This window comes from Apaloderma vittatum, unplaced genomic scaffold (genome assembly GCF_000703405.1).
Source record: "Apaloderma vittatum isolate BGI_N311 unplaced genomic scaffold, ASM70340v1 scaffold2152, whole genome shotgun sequence".
Classification (NCBI taxonomy): domain Eukaryota; kingdom Metazoa; phylum Chordata; class Aves; order Trogoniformes; family Trogonidae; genus Apaloderma; species Apaloderma vittatum.
In genome coordinates, this window is record NW_009701677.1 from 27,351 (window position 1) to 41,838 (window position 14,488).

Sequence of the window (14,488 nt, forward strand, 5' to 3'; positions counted from 1 at the left end):
TTATCCTCTAATGCCCATGCTATTATCTTGCACACAATAATTTACTGTAAAGCTACACTGAGACTGTGAATGGTATAATGAAGCTCCTGGTGCCCCAGATTATTTTTTCCCAAACATTAATAATCAACCTCTAAGACACACACACACACACACATCTATATATACAGACACAGAGCAAGTCAGTTTGGACAAGTTAGTATCTAACTGCGTGCAAAGACTACAACAATGTGATATATTAATGCTCAAATTTGGAACTTGGACAATGCACAATGGAGTAAGTGTGGGGAGGATGGGGAGGGACCAGTATCTGTGGACATCCCTGGTCAAGAACGGCGCTGGCGCAGAAGAGTAAAGTGCTGAGCTTTCAACAAGGTGGTTTTAGCACCGGCTGAAGCAGGCTATGAGCAAGGTATGATTAATGTACTGAAAAAGGATGAAGTCAAGCCATTTGGCAGAGCAGAACCATGCTGCGGTCCATCTATAAAACCTGCTTGAGTCAGCAGCCCACAAATCACAGATATTGCATTGCCTGAGGGCTACGGAGCATGGCCTTCTAAGGAGGCAGAATTATTGCACATGCTGTCATGTCTAAAATGTCATGAATACACGACTGAAAGTGAAGATGAACACTGCAGAGGGCCAAGGAGCTGAGAGAGCAACGCAGCTGTGGAAGAGTAACCCCAAGAGTAACAGCCCTGCCATCGCTCACGTCTCAACACAGAGACCAGAGTTGAGGACCATCCGTGAGGAGCAGCCAGCCACTGGGACACTGAGCAGCATGGAGAGGTCCATGAGTGATAGGAAAGGGTGAGATAAATCCCCACACCGAGACTAGGTGGCACATCTGGACACCTTTGACTCACAAAGTTTACTTCGTGGACCTCAGGTGGTAAATTCTAGCACCACCACGATCATTTTCCTTCCACTGCTACCTTCTGCCTGTAGCGTTCACCCAAGTCCCTGCGCTCAGCCAGCCATGAGGAAAGCACAGTCTGAGCCAGATAAAAGATACCCATCAGCCCAACAGTCCTCCCTACCTCCTGGTGTCTAAACACCCACCAAAGGAAAAAAGTAGAGTTTGGGGAAGATAACATGGGAGATCCCACTGCAGAAATGCCAGAAACCAGGGAAAGGTCCATTTGAAGAGAGGTTAAACCCAATGGCAATGAGACATCAGCAATTATCCTGGTGTGAATCACAGCCCCATGGAGATCTCTTAGTTTACACCTCTCTGAAGATCCCTTGACGTTATAAACGTACAGGTCCTGCTGATGAAGGGATGCACGTTGGCCATTCCATGCAGAAGCTGCTGTGCTACCTTCATGGGTGCTCAAGCCCATAAAGTTGGTGAATTCAATACTGGTGTCACCAAAAAAGCCAGTCAATGCAGCCCATTAGGAAAGCTCCCAGGGTGGACATGGACTGATATTTCTGAGCATGAGAACCCATCTGTAAATGCCATTATCACCCCTGGAAAATGGGTCAGGGCCAGGTTGAAGCTCGGCTAACATCCCAATTAATGGCCTCTGTGTCTATTCTCCAGTTGGTTGGAGCAAGAGCAGTGTCTCATTCTTCTTGTCCTCCAAATGGGCAAGATGACTAAACCAAGCAGATCTGGATGGGCTGAAGAAACCTGAACAGGGTGAGGAGAGTCAAAATGCTCCTGTGAGAGTTTGCTGGGCCAACGAGCATCACGTATCTGACTCCCTTACAAGATAACGTGCACAAGTGCACATCTGCATCAGGGTACAGACACATGTATTAACTAGGCTCACCCATTAAAGGGAAAAATCCTTCAGAAGAAGCCTTCATATTAGAAAGAACTTGCAAAGACAACACAGAGCTGTACATTCCTTCAAGTACTCTTCCTTCAAGTGCAAAGATGTTTCAGTGCAACTCATGCAGAGTGCGATGAATTTCTTCAAATCTCTGCAGAGAAATCTGCAGCTGTCAGCAGTGTCCCTGCATGCTGGGTCTGTCTCCAGCTAAAGTCTGCCCATCCCCACGCAAAACTGCAGTGGTGCTTGGCTGGTGGCCTCGTGACCCTTTGGCTCAAGTGGGATTCTTGGTGGAGAGACGTTTTCAGGCCCTTGCATCAAATGTCTGAAGACACAAGCAAGGGATGAATTAAAAATGCATTATTTCAGTTCAGCAGAACACTCCAGCTTGTGCACAGTGGCTCTTAGCTGCTCCATACATGTAAACATGGGCATAACCAACTTTCTGAATCAGAGCTTGGTGGACCACCCTGTGAAAGCTGTACATGAATCCGTGATGTCACCTGTAAGAGGGGCATCTGATGCAGCAAGATGCACTTACCAGAAGTGGAGGAAATTAAGTTTTTTAGGTCAAATGAAGCAAGTGCATTTCACAAACTCATAGTGTGAGCAGACCACCCCGGGGATCCAGCAGCAGGATGGGAAGGGAATCCAAAAGCATCACCTTTCAGCAACGACAGGCCAGAAGGTTACAGAACTGCAGAGCTGCTGCCCAAGGAGATGAAGGATGGAGCATCTCACCGACCAGCACTGCTGGCAACAGCTCTGGTCCAAATTGCTCCATTCATGCTGCCGGGGTGGGATCGGGAAGATCATCGACCCTCGTACTGCTGGGTAGGGACTGCTGGGGAAACCCTCCTGCCCTGACTTTCCTGGAAGCTCTGGTGAGAAGCCGCTCGAGCTGATCGCTGGCTCCTGTTCCCTGGATCCTGGCCCTTCTCCAGCCTGAGGATGCTTTAGTGATGCTGCAGTTCAGCTGCAGAGGAACCGCAACGTTTGCCCTCGAGGCAGAAGATGGAAATGGGTGGTGCTGGAGACGACAGGGAAGATTTTTGCCTGAATTTGTTCAATTATCATACAAAGCACGGACGCAGGAGGATGGGTCTCTCTGAAAGAAGGTCAGGACATAGCTGTTTGACACGAAATAGCAATTCTGCCACAGCAATGTTATTCGACCAGCCGTGTTTTTCGGCTCCCTTTGGGGAATCATTACTTCCCTTTCTTTCTGTGTTTCTAATGCAGCTCAAAATTAGTGTTGCTCTTTGATTTCATTTCTAGCCTGCATGACAGTGTAATTGCTCATCCTGCCACGGGAGTAGAAATAGATTCAGCAGTAAAGGGGGTAAAGGAAGAAGATGATGAAACTTAAATAGCAGCTATTGTTTTGTCACTGCACTGAGGACTTGGGGCATTATTACTTGCTCCTGGCTGTACTAGCTACTATACGACTGTGTCTAAACATCCTTCATATGCTGATTGGGCACCACATCCTAAACTTTAATCATAGACATGAAAAATGAGGAAACTAGTTAGTCACAGTCTGAGTTCCAGCTAATATCAGAGAATCATAGAACAGTTTGGGTTGGAAGGGAGCTTTCAAGGTCACCTAGTCCTTCTTCACTGCAGCAAGCAGGGACATCTTCAACCAAATCAGGTTGCTCACAGACCTGTTCAACCTAGCCTTGAAGGTTTTCAAGGATGGGGCTTCTACCTCCTCTCTATGCAAATACAAGAAAGCAATTCTGGTATGAGCTTTAACAGATGTCCTTGTTACCTGATTTCAAAAGGTTTATGTGTCCAAGATGGTAACACACCAATGCTCACACCAATGGATACGTCTCCTAGATGTAGGGTAGATGGTAAGGCTAGATGTTGTGTTGAAGGACATGGTTTAGTGGTGTTCATAAGGCTAGGAAAAGGTTGGACTCAAGGATCTTGAAGGTCTCTTCCAGAGAAAACTGTTTTATGATTCTATGATTCTGTGAGTCTGTGATCCTGTGATCCTGTGATTCTATGATTCTGTGATTCTGTGATTCTATGATTCTGTGATTCTGTGATCCTGTGATCCTGTGATTCTGTGATTCTATGATTCTGTGATTCTGTGATCCTGTGATTCTATGATTCTGTGATTCTGTGATCCTGTGATCCTGTGATTCTGTGATCCTGTGATTCTATGATTCTGTGATTCTGTGATCCTGTGATCCTGTGATTCTGTGATTCTGTGATTCTGTGATTCTGTGATTCTGTGATTCTGTGATCCTGTGATTCTGTGAATCTATGATTCTATGATTCTATGTCTACAGGGTAGAGAAGCCTGCAGCTCGGCCTAGAGGCCAAGCAACGAGGATGGCCTCTTATTTTCTGTTAGACCACTGAAACCTGGGTGTTCTAAGAACCAGCTATCTCCTAAGTAATCTGACACTTCAGCGGCTCAGAGCCTCCGAGCTAAAATATTGTCGGCAAAAGCAAAGAACAAACATATGCTTAGCTTCCAATTTTTTCCTATTTTAGGCTAGAAAGTCAAATATAGAAAAACAAATATAATCCAAACGTCTTAGAGATACACGCTTTGGATGCATAATATCTTATTCTCAGGAAAAGAAAGAGAATTTGAATCCGTGACACTTCACACATCATCTCTCCAACACAGCATCCCCGCCGCACACGTGCTCGCGGTTTCCCACCAAGGGGTGCAGATATTTTTTTGCAAGATATTTTTTTGTAAGATATTTTTTTGCAAGATATTTTTTTCTGCTCCAGCAGAAATCCCTCGAATCCGTCAGCTGGGCTACCAGATCCAACACGATGAATATTTCATAGCGAAGGCTTCTGTGGCTACGTCTCTGCCGTGTCCCAAGCGGGTAAGGCAAGCGGGTGAAGTCAGGCGTGGGGACACACGCGGCGTGACAACCGCGCGGCCTCCGGTAACACGAAACAGAGCGTGGATGAACGCGGATTAACCTATATTTGTCCTGATCACCTGTCCCTGCTGTGCCTGTGTATTTGAGCCCATGCTATTTCCTTTATCAGATTTCACCACGCAGCTAAATGATTCTCCGTGTGATCTTTAAATGATTCCTTACTGATGATCTTTATCATGAAGCTAATTATATAATGAATCCCAAGGATTTTTTTTAGCAGAAAAAAGTGACAAGCCAGTTCATAGAATTCATAGAATCATAGAATCATAGAATTGTAGAATCATAGAATCATAGAATAGTAGAATCATAAAATCTTAGAATCATAATTCTGCTCTCTATTTCACGTCTTCCCATAACATGCCCCCAGCGAATGCTTCTTTGGTTGAAATTAAAAGGTTGTAATTCTTTTTAACTGGAAGAGCCATAACAGAGCTGGGTGTGAACTAAGTAGATGAAAGAAGGGTGAGGCTTCAGCAAGGATCTTAAGATAAAGGATTACTGAGCTAAGGGAAAAGCAACGAACGCCTGACTCGGATTCCCCCCACCCCCCGCCCCTGCCCATCTTTACCCTTAATACCATCTTATTTTGAGGGCTGCAAAATCTAGATAAAGTAAATTCGATTTGTGCTGGGGAGGGCAAAGTGCAGAGCTCCTGCTCCAGAGTTTGCGTGACGTACGTAGAATTACTGGGGAGAAAACACAAGGAAACTACCCTGAAATCGCCCTGGGTGCTCTGTGGGGAAGCTTGTTTTAAAGGCACGATTGAAAGACTAAGCTGGGCTGAGCAGATGGACAGAGAGTTTAGGGGGACAATGTAGGAGAACTGGGAGGTAAGAAAGCTGCTCTGGGAAGAGGCCAAAGCTTAATATGCCCATGCATCATTTTTAGAAAACCACAAAACACACCACCCCAAGTCACCTGGGCTGCACAGGTCTAACAGGGAGCAGGATTAGACCCATTAAAATGTATCACTGGGAAACCATCAGCATCACTTGGGCATCAATAACAACGCAACGGGGAGGACTCGCTGGCTCCCCAACAACTGGATTAGTCCCAAGATACCAGATCAGTAAATACTGGGACCATCAAAGCTGTCTCGGGGGAGTCTGGGACAGAGACAGCACAAGGCACTGGAGCAGATGGCTGTATTGTGAAATCCCCTCCTAAGTGGGTAAAACAAAGAGTGATGTGAGCGGACGAAGCAATTACTGGTCACCACTGGTACCATGAAAAGCCATCATGAAATAAAAGAGGAGAAGGAGGACTGCTGGAAAAGCTTTATATGGGAAATTTTGAGAAAGCAGGTTCTGGAAGAAGGTTGTTTTATAATTAACTGGCTGTTTTCAAGGGCTTCTCCAGTGTATTCCAGGAGTGGGAAGCCCTGAAAGCGAAGCACAGACAAAATGGGTTGTGTGTGTTCATCAAAGGTGCTCACGTTCAGAGGCCCCTCGCTGTGCCCGATGAAAAGCATCGCTCCGGGCACACTGACACGATGGGGAAATGCACCGCACATGTGGGATGATGCCCCTGTGCTACCAGGGCTGGTGCTCTGCTCCAAAAGAGAGGTGCGAAGCTCAAAGGAGTCCTGAAATCATAGAATCACAGAATGTTTTTAGGGATGGAAGGGATCTTTAAAGGTCATCTAGCCCAACATCTCCTCAGTGAGAAGTGACATCTTTAACTAGAACAGGTTGCTCAGAGCCCCATCTAACTTGACCTCAAGTGTTTCCAGGGATGAGGCTTCTACCACCTCTCTGGGCAACCTGTGCTGATGTTTCACCACCTTCACTGTAAAGAAATTGTCCCTTATATCCAGTCTAAATCCCCCATTTTTTAGTTCAAAACCATTGCCCCTTGTCCTGTTGCACCAAATCCTACTAAAAGAGTGCCCCCATCTTTCTTATAGGCTCCTTTTAAGTCCATCATGAAGAGGCATTTCTCCCACTTGCTTCAGCTGCAGGGGACAGTATCATCGTAATGTGGACGTAAATAGCCTCAAAAACACATCTGGATTGTGGAAACCCACTTCCCCAGAAGGATATTGTTAATGTAGGGCTGAATAAAAAAGTCCCTCCGTGGCACGTGCTCTGCAAGCATCTGCAATCATCGACCTACCTGCCAAAACCCAAACCCAGCTGTCAGAGCACAGAAGTGTGCACTGCAATCCAAAAAAAAAAAAATTTAAAAAAAAGCTCCCAGGCAGTAAATCTGGGGACTAAAAATTAAAAGCACCAGTTTTATAACTCTCCTGCAAAGAACTGGAAGGAGGATTTGTTATTACAAAGCACTTTTGTGCGTGCTGCAAATGTTCACAGCCTCTCTGAGCCGTTTAGAAATGGGCAAAATGAAGTCGGAAGTGATCTGCAAATACTTCTTTCTTCTGGAGTTGTTCCAATTTTAATCGAGAAATAAAACATGCTAGGGACAAATGTATTAAGCAGGTACTTAATTGAGAGATGAGATGAGAGAAGAAGGCGCTGTTGGTCTCCTGGGCAGAGCAAGCATGTTTAAAACACACTCCCAGATTGATAGTTATTGCAGCCGACGGAGCAGAAAGGCTCAGAAAAAGCCTTCCTTTCCCCCTCCCATAAATAATTCACCACTTGTAACAGTTCATAAAATGTTTATATTAGAAAATAATTAAATATTGCATTACAAAAAAGTAACTAACATTCCAGCCAAGAGAGAAATCAACCCGAAGGAGGGTGGGGAAAATGATTGCCTTGAAGCTGTCACGTCGGGATTTCCCTGCTGAGAGCGGAGCTAAACCAGTTCGAAGGGGCAACTCTTAGCGATGCTCCCTCTGCTTTGTCAGATCGTGCCCCAAATGACAGGATTTTTTCCATCCATCTCTGCGATACCCACATGGAACCAACCAGCTCTCGTTTGCAGAGGGCACGGTCAACAGTCCCAGATTAACCTTCACCATCGAGCAACAATGCTTTTGTCTTCAAACCACCAGCCATGCAAGCACGTTCACAGGCTTTGAGCCCACTAACAGGTTATTGGGTTGCAAAGACATACAAGGTCCAACATGGGATGAGACTCCCAACAGCTGGACCCCAACATGGGATACAGGACCGGGAGCACGGCGGACAGGAGAGAGGGTAGCAGGGTGGTGACTGAGGGCCAGCAGAAGCCATCGAGATAATATGAATCAAGTATCATCACACGTACGCACCCAGGCAGCTCTTATTAAAACTATAATTGCTTGATCTGACCTGCGTCCTGGGGAGCGTGAAGAAAAGCAAGCAGCACCAAGGTCACTGCAGACAGAAAATCAATGCAGGGGATGAATGGTAATGACTTATTTTTTTCCTCATTTCAAAGAGAGGGACTGCGGAGATTTCCTGCTGGCATCTCCAGAGACGCACAATATCCCTCGGACTTGCTCCAGCAAAGCACTTAGTCCATTTTTAACTCTCAACATCCAAGTTTTGCTCCTCTTGACTGCGACTACAGCGGGTTCGAGCATCCCAATATATTTCACATATGCAAACACAATTTCCCATTTCTCTGTGGCGCTCTGCTGTCTATCCAAAACCATGTAATAATTGGCAGCTTTCTGCAATGACCATGTCTTCCGTACTCCTGACCTTCCTAGTGGCTTTCTCTGGTCTTTCTCTGATCCACGGCTCTGCTGAAGTACAAACCCAAAACCTGAATAAAAGTCTACCTAAGGCTTTACTGACATTGAAGGATGTCACATCTTACACATTAAAGTCCTCTACATATTCCTCAGTACACTACTTGCCCCAAAGAAATTTTTTGGGGGGGTTTTGTTGGTTAATTTATTGAAATAAAATAACAGCGCTGAGATGTGATTTGTGTTTCCCTGCAGAACTGCTCCCACACCAGCTGTTCCTGTCTGCACCGGTACCACGGATGATTCTTACCTCTATGTCATACCCTGCCCTCACCTCTCCTTGAACTGCTTCTTATTTATTCCAGGCTGTTTCTCCAATATGTCAAGATCTCTTTGAATTCCAGTTCCAGCATGTAAAATGATTTAGCTAAACACGAGTGGTTTTAGTCTGAAGAAAATGAGGCTGAGGGGAGACCTTATTGCTTTCTTCAGCTACTTGAATGGACATTGTAGAGCGGTGGGTGTTGGTCTCTTCTCGCAAGTTACAACCAATAGGACAAGAAGAAATGGCTTTGAGTTTTGCCAGAGGAGGTTTAGGTTAGACATTAGGAAAAAATTCTACACTGAAAGGCTTATCAAAGGCTGCCCAGGGAAGTGGTTGAATCACCATCCTTGGATGGATTTCAAAGCCATCCAGATGTGGTGCTCAGGAACATGGTTTAGAAGCGGACCTGGCAGAGTTAGAGAATGGTTGGGCTTGATCTTGAAGGTCTTTTCCAGCCATAATGATACTATGAATCTATGAAGGACACGGCACAAAATCACATGGATGAGATACCGGGGCTGTACAGGCACTCAGACGGGACGGCCCCAATGCCCCTTTCTGCCCTTAAAAATCCGCAATAAGGTATCACTTACAACTACGTGAGGAAAGAAGCGCTGTAAACCTAAATGGTCTGAGGGTTATTTAAGGCAGGTTGTGTCCTGTACAGAAAGGATGAAACAGCTCCTTCTCCCCACTGCGCCACAAGCTTGTGCAGACCTCAGCCCTTCTCCAACCCAGCAATGCTGGGTCCACGTGATGCAGAAGCTAAGTGAGAAATAACACCAGCTGAAACTGTGATGTTCGTGCAGAAATGGATCCATGCTCCAAGCCCAGTATAGGGTGTTGTTTTGGGTTGTTTTTTTTTACCATTGATTCCACTGAGATTTGAATCAAGGTCTTGGGAGATGCTCTAGAGCTCCAGAGGGTCCTGTCAATGGGCTATCGAGGATGGTGCTGAGAGCAGTGACCTCTAAGTGATTCAAAAGATCTGCCAAAAATTAGTTTGTAGTTCCTAGCTCAAAAAAAAACCCCAACAAACGAAGAGCTGAATGAGAACTTAAAAGCTGGTGTCTCTTAGCCTGTGCACTGCCCATCAGTAACCCTGGCCAGACCACCTAAACGTGGACATATCTGTACCTGAGAATGTAAAAGAATGAAATCCGTTAAAGAAAGAGGATAAATCAAGTTATTTACATATTTTGTAAATAAATATCTTCTCCTTCCACATGGGCTTACACTGAACATTATTTATTCATGTCCTGATACCGTATTTCATTAGTATACGATCACTGGGGCACGTTTCAGGCCACGCAGTTGCAGCACAACAGCTCTGTTTTTGCTTTTGGGCTTGTTCTGAACACATCTGCAGCACCTCTGCAGCTTCCCAAGAGGATGTCTCCACATATGCCACATCCACATGTGCAGCAGAGGGATGGAAGGTGCACAGCAATTGTGGTCACGGCCATTCCTCTCATTTCACCTTCTGTGTAACACATTCAGGCGATTTCAACACCGAGGGCATAGCCCCAAACCTGGACACTACCAGACTCTGGTCTTGCACTGAGCAATACTCATCCAGGTTGGAATATGGTGTCTGCTGGAATCCAGAAAAGGAACCAGGTTAAATCAGTCAGAATTCTTTGCAAGCATTTTGTGAGATAAAAATAAAATACATCCTCTACGTATTTCAGTGCTTATAGTTCCTCCAGGCATTAGGGCAAAGAAGCTACAGAAGTGACAACGCATTGATCTGGTGGTCAGGGACATGGTTTAGTGGTGACCTGGCAGTGCTGGGTTAATGGTTGGACTCAATGATCTTCAAGGTCTCTTCCAATGAAAGAAATTTGGTGATTCTGTGGCCCCTGCAGCAGCGTGCTACCTTCAGATGTCCTAGTCCTTTCTCTGTCAGAGTAACAACACAAGCCTCTGTTTTCCCCTACCTTGCACCACATCAAAAGTGTCGCATGAAAGCACCATGTCCTCACTCCCTTCCAATTTTACACATTGTCCAGTTTGACTTCCCACCCTATATTCATTTCAAACATCAGCATGATATGGTCAAAAACCAGGTTTCCGGATGCTAGCATCAGCTTCTGTGAGCATCCCTTCTCCTCATGCATGTGTGAAAAAGATGAAGGTCACCTCTGAAAGACCACTAGACATGTCTGAAGAACCACTGGAAGACCAAACATTGAGATAGGAAGGGCTGGACAGACACACATCACTGCAACTCACAACAATGACACGTTGAGTTTAGAGAAACGTCTTCCAGTTGTTCACTATCAGCTTCTCACATTGCATCACCCTAAAAGACCTTTGGTCTAGAATGAAGCTGAGAGCTTCCCACAACCACTCAGTTCCTGGAGCTAGGCTTTGCAAAAGCTGACCAAGTGCTGCCAAGACTAGAGGTACCAGCAGAAACCCAACCAGAAAACCACCCTCTAAGCCAAAAGATGTGCCTGGAGGAGAGGAGACTCAGGGGGGACCTCATTACTCTCTGCAGCTCCCCGAAGGGAGGGTGCAGTCAGGTGGGTTTGGGCTCTTCTCCTGGGCAACCAGTGACAGGATGAGAGGGCACAGGCCTGAAACTGCATCAGGGGAGGTTGGGGTTGGGTCTCAGGCAGCCCTTCTTCACGGAGAGGGTGCTCAGGCACTGGGATGCTCTGCCCAGAGTAGGGGGAAGTCACAGTCCCTGGAGGGGTTTAAGGAGAGGCTGGATGTGGCACTTGGTGCCCTGGTCTGGCCTATGTGGGGGTGGACTTGGGATGATCTCAGAGGGCTTTTCCAGCTTCAATAGTTCTGTGATTCTGTGATTCCATGACTCTGTTTTTTTGGAGGGTTTCCAGATCTCAGAGTGTCCAGGTAGAAACAAATCACAACTAGGCATAAAAGAGAATCCTCTTTTTCCTTCATGGACAGGAATCAGCATGTTGGTTAGCAGTCCCAAAACAAGTCAGGGAATCATGACAAAGCCGGTGGGGAGAATCTCAAAAACCATCCAGTTCAGCCCATGCTTTGGGGCAGGATCAAGCAATGGACCTTTGCGTCTCTCCTGAAGGCCAGTAAGCTTTCTGGAGATGCTATGGACAGTTGATGGCTGAAATAACCTCTTCTAAGTCCTCCCAGAAATCACATCGGCTGAACGCTGCAGAACCTCCCAGCCTCATGGATTACCCAGAGCCATGGGAGCATTTCCATAAGATGCAATAAAATCACCTCTCATTTTACAGCATCCCACGCTGAGCTTTGCCAGTGGCCTTTTTACCCCACCGATGGAAGAAAAAGCACCGCGCCACTTGACAATGGCATCACCCTGACTTCCTGGAGACTTTGGAGTCCCAGTGGGCAGTGAGTGTCCCTGGGACAGCACCGTGTCCTTGTGGCCAAGAGTGCCAGTGGGATCCCAGGGGGCATCAAGAAAAGTGTGTCCAGCAGGGCTGGGGAGGTTCTCCTGCCCCTCTGCTCTGCCCTGGGGAGACCACCCCTGGAATCCTGGGTCCAGTTTGGGGCTCCCCAGTCCCAGAGAGACAGGGACCTACTGGAGAGAGTCCAAGGGAGAGCTACGAGGGGGATCAAGGGACTGAACATCTCTGCTGGGAAGAGACGGAGAGACCTGGGGCTGTTCAGCCTGGAAAGGAGACGGCTGAGAGGGGATTATGAACGTAGAGAAATATCTGAGGGGTGGAGTCAAAGGGAAGGGGACAATCTCTGCTCAGTGGTGCCCAGAATGGAACAAGGAATAATGGGTTTGAGTTAGACCATGGGAATTTCCAGCTCAACGTGAGGAGAAACTTGTTGGCTGTGCGGGTGCCGGAGCCCTGGCCCAGGCTGCACAGAGAGGGTGTGGAGTCTCCTGCTCTGGAGACTTTCCAACCCGCCTGGACGCGTTCCGGTGGGGCTGCCCTGGGTGACTCTGCTCTGGCAGGGGGTGGCACTGGGGGATCTCTAGAGGTCCCTTCCAACCCTCAACGTTCTATGATTCTGTGATTCTATGATTCTATGATTCTCTGCACGATGATGATGATGACGCTGCTGCTGCCGAAAAATCACCCCAGCTCCCTAGAGGGAACACGTGGTTTTCCTTGTGTCCTCCCTCCACTGGGCTGCTTGCCAACACATCCCTCTCTGGGAATCCTCTTCGTGAGTTGCCATAGCTACCGGCTGACACCCGACAAGCTCTGTTGCCGCTTGGCCAAGACGGCACATCCGCATGTTCATTCGTTCCCTGGATGCCCGGGATGGCTGGTGGGAGGTTGTCACCAAGCCGTGGCACATCATCCCCACACCAACCCAACCCAAGGACTTCCTTACCTTTATAGGATCTCGCACTTGCAATCTCTGATCTTCCCCTTCACCTCAGATTTCCTGTGCGCTCGTCTTATACCCAAATAGCGAGAGCACAAAGCAAGAGGTGAGACTGTGCAAACTTCATGAGGTTCAGCTTGGCCAAGTGCAAGATCCTGCACCTGGGTCAGGGCAATTCCTGATACCCATACAGGCTGGGGGTGTTGGTGGATGAAAACCTGGACACGAGTCACCAGTGCCCAGCAGGCCAATCGCATCCTGGGCTGCATTCAAAGGAGCGTGACCAGCAGGGCGAGGGAGGGGATTCTGCCCCTCTGCTCTGCTCTGGTGAGACCCAACCTGTAGTTCTGGGTCCAGCTCTTGGGTCCCCAACACAAGAAGGACATGGAGCTGTTGAAGCAAGACCAGAGGAGGCCATGAGGATGATCAGGGGCTTGGAGGACCTCCCCTACAAGGACAGGCTGAGAGAGCTGGCGTTGTTCAGCCTGGAGAAGAGATGGCTCCAGGGAGACCTTATAGCACCTTCCAGTGCATGAAGGGACTACAGGAAAGCCGGGGAGGGGCTCTTGATCAGGGAGTGTAGGGATAGGAGGAGGGCTAATGGTTTCAAACTGAACGAGGGTAGATTTAGATTAAACATGAGGAAGAAAATCTTATCTGTGAGAGTGCTGAGACACTGGCACAGGTTGCCCAGAGAAGCTGTGGATGCCCCATCCCTGACAGTGCCCAAGGCCAGGTTGGACGGGGCTTGGAGCATCCTGCTCTGGTGGAAGGCGTCCCTGCCCATGGCAGGGAGGTTGGGCTAGATGATCTTTAAGATCCCTTCCAACCCAAACCATTCTGTGATTTTTATGATTTTATGATTCTAAGATCCTGTGGTCAAGTCCTGATGTGCAACCCAGCATGCTGGCCTCCACAAAACCAGCAAAGCAGAAAAAATCAGATGTTTGCAGCTAATTCCCCCCCTTAGTTTTAGGAAATCCAGCGATAGGGTTTGCTCTATTGCTCTGTCAGTAAGGCATGACTCAGGCTGTAAAAGACTTGCCAAGACACCAAGTGTCCTTTGAACCTCTCACTGGGGCTGCTTCATGGACCTCCATGGTGGCAGTGGATGTGGGAAGGGACAGGGATCCTTCCTTCACAGTGAAATGGCACCATGAGGGCACCTACAGCTTCTCAGCCAATAAACCAACCACCAGCCCCACTGCTGTCCAAAACTGGGAATGGGACCAGTCAGGATTCGTGACCCTGCCTGTGTTTCCAGCCCATCTGAGCATGATGCACTGATTTTTCTTAGGCAGAGCTGCCTGCCCGAGAGCAGATGCGCAACCTCCTTCAGGGTGAAAGGCAAAGGGAGATGCAGGAGGAAGACTGAAGCTCAGCAACCAGGGATGATCCTGAAGGATTTCCTCCTCCTACATGCGGATAACCCCTCCTCTTGCCATTTATCCAGCATGAAGACACAAATCTGAGATTTCTTTACTGCAACCCACTGGCCTGGCCAGTCACAACCTTCCCAAAGCTGAGGTTTTAGCTGGTCTAACTGGATTTGTGGAAAATCCAAACTGTCCAG